The sequence below is a fragment of the Dryobates pubescens genome, chromosome 2 (assembly GCF_014839835.1).
Source record: "Dryobates pubescens isolate bDryPub1 chromosome 2, bDryPub1.pri, whole genome shotgun sequence".
In the NCBI taxonomy this organism is placed as follows: domain Eukaryota; kingdom Metazoa; phylum Chordata; class Aves; order Piciformes; family Picidae; genus Dryobates; species Dryobates pubescens.
The window spans coordinates 462,877-470,234 of NC_071613.1; the positions used below are offsets into that span (position 1 = coordinate 462,877).

General features: G+C 41.4%; 1 non-coding gene across 1 annotated transcript; it reads right to left on the reverse strand.

Annotated features, from left to right (window-relative positions):
* Positions 1–4,479: 4,479 nt before the first annotated feature.
* TRNAV-CAC (transfer RNA valine (anticodon CAC)) lies at positions 4,480–4,552 on the reverse strand. The gene has a single exon. It is a non-coding gene; the product is annotated as a tRNA-Val (tRNA).
* Positions 4,553–7,358: the final 2,806 nt, after the last annotated feature.

Below are 7,358 nucleotides of genomic sequence, written 5' to 3' on the forward strand. Positions count from 1 at the left end.
AAACATTGAAGTCTAGCTTTTAAGGATGGACAACAGTTTTAACTGTTGTATTTTTGAAATGAAAAAAAAGCCAACAACCTTATAGCCATATTTTATAATCTCTATCACTGACATCAGTATCATTGTTAAAACCAAATTGAACTACTTGAACCTACCTCAACATGAAACTCAGTTTTGCAGTTCATTGAGAATGAAAACACTACTGCCTCAATAATATTTTTTTATTATAACCCTTACTATCCTTGTGGATACATAACATTTTCCCATAGACACTTTACTGTAGTAGCTATTAGTTCATTTTACTGTGTAAATCTTGACTTCCACCAGGCATTAAGCAGCTGATGCATCATGCCTTTCAGGGCCAGTACTGCCTCAGAGATGCAGTTGACTTAATTTGTCTTCTGGAGGTGCTGCTCTGAGCTGAATCACTGCACCTTGGGAGCTGGCATTACCGTGTAATTACCATAATAGGGCTGTGGGAGAGGAAGAGACGTCTCATGCAGTAGCAAATGGGTTTTGAGCCTGACCAAATTAATGATAACCAGCGTAGCACACCTCACAATCCCAAATCACAAACCTTGGAGCAGTTTCCTAAAGCATCACTGGTGATGGAGGTATCATCTCCTGCCACTTTTGCTATGGTACATTTATCATGGGGTAGGAAGTACAACAAGCTCAGTGAAGGGCTGAAGGCAATTGTCTATTATGCTGAAATGATGATTAATGTTTGATTCATACTTAATTTACACCTGCATAAACAACCAGAGGCATGGCCAGCACCTATCTGATCCTGCTGGAACATAACCGCTTTGGCAGGTTTGTACTGACGGCAGTGGGATCATGTGGCATGCAGGTCCTGACTGTTTAAACAATGGTATCTCTAAGCCTCTAGAAAGTTTGCTAAAAAAATAATACCCCAAACCACAAAAGCCACACACACAGAGGCTAAAGCTGTATTTCATCATGGAGAGAGAAAATTACATGCTTTTCCAAAATCCTTGCTAATTTATTCAGTTAACTAGGTAATATACAGGAGTCAATTGCACTATGACTGCTTTTAAACAAATCCAAGAACCCAAACCGTAATAGCATAGTTCCTGATTTATGTACGCTCCAAAGTATCCAGGAATCTTCATTTCTGTCCCATATGGTCTCTTTGGGTAAGACATGCTAAGTTCTCAACCCTGCCCAGTCATCTTAGTCAAATTCATGCTTATCATCTACCTTCAACCTGTCGCCACCAGCCATGGCAAAACAACTGCCATTAGTAACCCCCCTGTTCCTTTATGTTTCAAATACTCACCTCTGTGTTCTTCTGTGAAGCTGTGCTGTTAGTTTTGTGCTGCTTATTCTTTGGCCAACATCTGCCAGATCAGTGCCTTCATTAAGGATAGCTTTCCTGCCAGATGATGAACAAACACCATAAAATTGTTATACTTCACAACTGTTATTACAGACTTTCGATGGTGGCTACATCTGCCATAGAAAAGACTTAGAAGACTTTTCCTGATTTACAAGCTTTCCAACATGAAGAGAAATGTCATAAAAGTATATTTTCTAGAAGTTTTTGCTTTTCTCAAAGATGAAGCCAGATCTCATTCTTCACATTCCCTTAGTTTTATGATAATTGTGAATAAAGTGAAGTGGGCTGCAAATATCTTTACAATTGTTTTATACTACTTGGATGAATACTTACCCAATTGTTCCAACAAATACATGCTTAGCCTTCAAGCAGTGAACGAAAAATATGCATTTCTAGTCATAACTGTGTATAAGCAAGAATGAAAATCTGAGAGCACAGATGAGTTTCTTTTGAAAATCAAGAGCTTAACAGTTTTCACCTTGGGGAAAAAAAAAAAGATTTTGGATGTTCTAAGATGTGCTTTTAGGACAAAGAGTTTTAGAATTAAATAAATAGATTTTAATTTTCTATGTGATTCAAGAAAATTTTAGTTGTTGCTGAGAACTCTGCAGCTAGTGGGAAGGGTAAAATTTCATCTTGCTGGTTAACAGTGCTCAGGGCTGTAGCTTAGCTCCTTGAAAACACCTTACCTTGCTCTTGCCACAGTCTGAGGAATATTGCTCTTCATCTTAGGAAATCTCAGCCAAGTTTCTGGGAAGTATGTGAAGGAAAAAAGGACCCTTGAATGCCTCTTCTGCCTGACCATCTTCTTCAGCACTGATCTTCTGAGGTCTTGCCCAGGCTGTCTGAAGTTGTGATAATTTCTATCTCACTGTAATCGTGGTATGTTGGAAAAAGAATTCATCATGTGGTTAAGTCTTATTTTTCCATACTTTTCAATACTCATGTCTGGGCACTGCAGGGAAGGGTAATGAAGGTCAAAACTCCAGTCTCTGGTGTGCTAAGTGTCAGCATACAGTTAAAAGTTCCAAGTTTACAAACTTGGAAATATCCCATGTGAGCACCACAATGGCCCTGCAACAGAGCAATTCTCAGTACCATCCATCACTGCCCTACTACAACACTGAATTACATCTCCATATGTATCTCTGCTTTATATACGAAAATTTGTTCTTCCAATTATAAGGGACATTATAAGTGACTATTTAAAAATAAGTGGCCCACATGTCTCTCATTGCAGCAAAGAGCCCTGTATGTCTTCAGATGATGGTGGGCAAGCATAGACCTCCTTTTTGTGTTTGCATGATCATCACATCTGCATGCTCCTCTATATTTTAAATAATAAAAGGTATCTTTGAAGAGGGTTTGTTAATAAACAAAAATATACTGCAATCTTATCTCTTCACTTGTTGCCCTAAATAAGTAGAGAATTATAACACAAACATTTCATTACACTCAAGATATAACCTCCTAGGTGGAGAGCAGGATGCAAAATATTCCAGTTCATGATTTGTTTGTGACAGTCAAAAAGCAGTGCTGGTTAATTAATTATTCTGTGTGAATCATCAGTGTGAAGAAGGACTGAGGTTCATTGCAAGACAGGCTTGCTTAATTAACACCTCTCACCTCTGACAGTCATCACCTGCAGACTTCACAGCCCCAAACGCATTTGCACACAATTCTTTCCCATGGCTTCCTGTAAGAGACATAAAGCACACATTTCCCTGTCACTGTGGGTAAAGTGCAGATATTCTGTCAGGTGGTCATTCCTCCCTCCCCAAAGTCTGTGTTTCATATGTTTTGAAAAGAAGAGTTCCTGCTGCATACATGACACTTTTATGACTAAAATTGTGTTACTTTGCTCCCAAGCATGGAAAATATCCACCATTCAAAGCCCTGAGCTAGAAAGTAGCAAAACCAGATTCTAGGGAAGAGGAAAGAGATAAGGTTTATATATGGCAGCACCTTTTCCAGTACTTGAAAATCTTTCGGGATCTCCTTCTGCCTTTATGCTGAAAATTATAACATACCTGCTGTAATACTAGTAATCTTAAATAAAGGGTACTTGGAGCATATTTTAAGAATATCTAATTCAGCCTCAGAGTTGTGGGGTTTATTTTGTGAATTCAAGGCAAGAACTCAAGAGGGAGGTAAAGTGGTAGGGCCAAGCATAGAATCATAGAATAATAGAATCAATAAGGTTGGAAGAGACCTCAAAAATCATCAAGTCCAACCTGTAACCCAACACCTCATGACTACTAAACCATGGCACCAAGTGCCACACCTAATCCCCTCTTGAACACCTCCAGGGATGGTGACTCCACCACCTCCCTGGGCAGCACATTCCAATGGCTAACAACTCTCTCTGGGAAGAACTTTCTCCTCACCTTGAGCCTAAACTTCCCCTGGCACAGCTTGAGACTGTATCTTCTTGTTCAGGTGCTGGCTGGCTGGGAGAAGAGACCAACCCCCTCCTAGCTACCACCACCCTTCAGGTAGTTGCAGGCAGCAATAAGGTCTCCCCTGAGCCTCCTCCAGGCTAAGCAACCCCAACTCCCTCAGCCTCTCCTCACAGGGCTTGTGCTCGAGGCCTCTCCCCAGCTTCATTGGCCTTCTCTGGGCATGTTCCAAGCAACTCAACATCTTTCCTAAACTAAGGGGCCCAGAACTGGACACAGGACTCAAGGTGTGGCCTAACCAGTGCTGAATACAGGGGCAGAATGACTTCCCTGCTCCTGCTGGCCACACTATTCTTGATGCAGGCCAGGATGCCATTGGCCTTCTTGGCCACCTGGGCACACTGCTGGCTCATGTTCAGCCTGCTGTCAATCAGTACCCCCAGGTCCCTTTCTGTCTGACACATCTCCAGCCACTCTGTCCCTAGCCTGTAGAACTGTGTGGGGGTGTTGTGACCAAAGCGCAGCACCTGGCACTTGGACTTGTTGAATGCCATTCTGTTGGACTCTGCCCATCTGTCCAGCCTGTCAAAGTCCCTCTGGTGAGCCCTTCTGACCTCTAACTGATCAACACCTGCTCCCAACTTGGTGTCATCTGCAAATTTACTGCTGACTGACTCCATCTCCTAAAATAAGGGGAAAGGAAGGAAAATGTGAGGTTGTTTCTGCCCGGTTTCGAACCGGGGACCTTTCGTGTGTGAGGCAAATGTGATAACCACTACACTACAGAAACACTTCAGGGGGATTTGGCACAAACCCAGGCAGGTCTTGGTATGTCTGGACATGGTCCCCCTCTCCCCACTCCCTCTTGCAGGAGTCTGGGGAAACACAGGAAAAGGGACAAAGGGACAAAAGAACGGTCACCAAAAAGTCTCCCTTTAGGGTAAGAGCATGTGCACTGGCCATGCTTCTCCTAGACCAGGCCTAAGTTTCTGCTTGTTATGGCCATGGCCTGGCAGAATCCCATTTCACTGGTTAACTATTTTCTGGCTTCAGTTGCCCTATTGGCCCAAATTGAATCTCAGGCAAGTGATAAATACAGGCCAAATTGTATGCGTCTTGCCTTGTCTTGAGTCACCTTGCCTTGAATTGTCTTGCCTTGCCTTGCCTTGCCTTGCCTTACTTGTCCAAGATCTGGGAGAGAAGCCACAAGCCTGCAAGCCCAAGAAGCCAAGCCTTGCTTGCCTTGAAACTGGAATTTGTGCTGTGCCTCAGTTTTCCCACAAATACACCTTTTGTGATATGCATCATAAAGCCCACCATCATGCTGAAGCCAGACCAGCCATCGAGAGAGCATGACATTCCTGACAGCAACCAGCACCAGTTTCTTGCCATGCCAAGTGCACGAGAGTGCCTCAAAGCCTTAACAGCTGACATACAACAGCAGCAGCACCCCCTGCTACTTGGGTGGAACTCATTTGTGAGTAACTAGTTTACTGCCTCCTTTGTTTAATGGTTTGTGTCATGTCTCCACCTGTGGTAGAGTGCCATATTGCACCAAGGATTCTCTTTCCCAGTTATTTTTCCAGTTTTCTTAAAATTGTTTAAATTGTTATATTGCCTGAATATTGTACATTCCCACTGTAAATATATCCCAGCTGTACACCAAACCTAATTAATAAAGCTTTGGGGTATTTTTCATATGAATATAACATTTTAAAAACTTTCATTAATGTCATATTTGCCACATTAATTTATTCATAAATCCATAGACCATAACAGGAGGGACAAAAAAATCATAGTTCAATACAGGTGAAAATCACCTCTCAATATATAGATATAACCTGACACATGTTCTGGATGGGGATAATTGGTACTATTTGACTTCTGTGCTGGGTGGTCTGGAAAGGTTAATGAGGATTCTCAAACATTATGCAGACAGTGTCATCTCAGTGGGTGTATTTGCAAATGTATATTAGTAATCATCACTTTAAACCATTTTAAACTTCTAAAATGTAGGATACTAGTACAAAACACTAATGTGCTTAATGCAAAGCAAAATATCATAAGTATATTGTTCAAGAGTGTGTTGTGCTTGCCTTATTTTTCTTTAAATTAATATAGATTAATTAAACTGTGGTTATGAAAGTAAGCCATGAGCATTTTTCTAATTAAGCATCATTATGCAAATCCATTAGAGCACATAACTGAAGTAAAATCTGAGCACCATGGAATAATTCATAAATTCTCATGTTGCAATGAACCTCCCAATAACACAATCATCCAAACATGATGTTTCTTGCTAATCCCTGTCTGCAATCAGTTTAAACAGGATCAGATTACATTGGAAAACCACCAAGGACTGAACAGTCCAGACTGCCCCACTTATTGTGAAGGCTTTCACAATATGGTATGGCTGCTGTGGTAGGTTGAGAGAGGGCCTAGCTCTCCCTCCCCCACAGAGTAAGAAACCATGGCTAAACTCAGTTGGAGAAAGCAGACTATATTTACAAGCATATATAGGAAGCAGATTATATATAACACAATATATACAGGTATTTACAATGTATATACAGAAATATACAGCAAAGGGAAATAACACAACAAAATTTCCTCCCCGAGGAGGGTTTCCCTCCCTGTAACCCCCTCTCTCCCCCCACTACCTCCTTTTTTCCCAAAAAGGGGTTAGAGAGAAAGAAAGGCAAGTTATTAAGGGAAAGAGTTGTTAGTAAGCTTCAAAAAGCCCATGCAGGATTAGTTTTTGCTTATCTCAAGGTCAGCTCCAGCTAGTTTGCGGAGAAGCAGGCAGGGAGAACAGGCTGAAACCCAAACTCCCAAACTGAGAAAAAATTCCAACTGCTCTACAACTTAGAAGTTGCATTCTGTCCATCCACCAACGAAATTCGTTTAGAATATCAGAGTGTTCAGTTCTAGTACTGAAAACATTCAGCTAGAGTGTCCCAGTACTGTTTGTTTCTTAAAGGCACAGCCTCAAACGGTCACAGCTGCAAATTGGCATATATGTACAGCCTTCACATTGTTTCAGTCACACCAGTGAAATTATGGCAAAGATGCATGTAGGCTAATATGTCTAACACAAGGGAAAGCCAAAGCACTAGTATCTTTAGCCCTCAAAATCCCAGTAATACCAAATGTGTCCCCACCTGACAGCCTCAGAAACCCATTCCAGCTTCCATGCTTAGGGTTTACTCTGCAGAACAATCTGCAGCGGCATTTTCTTTGTGCCCTGACCATTTCAGGCTTTTGAGCCACAGAGAACCTTGGAAATATTGGGGGAAAATGAGAATAACTGAGCATAACTGTGTAAGGTCTAGTAGTAAACTACTTTATTACTAGGTCTCTGTACTTGCTAATTTGTGAAGACTGCATGTGATCATTACCAAAATGTTGGAGTATGGTCTACAGACCGGCTGGGAGACCCCTATGACAAAAACTGCAACATTTTCTATTTCTTTATAAAGTAACTAATTCATAACCTACACTATAATCCACCAGAACCACTGGATTGTAAGGTCAGGTAGAGCGGCTAGGGTATATTATGGTAGCAATTTATGCATTTCATTATCTTGGACTGTATA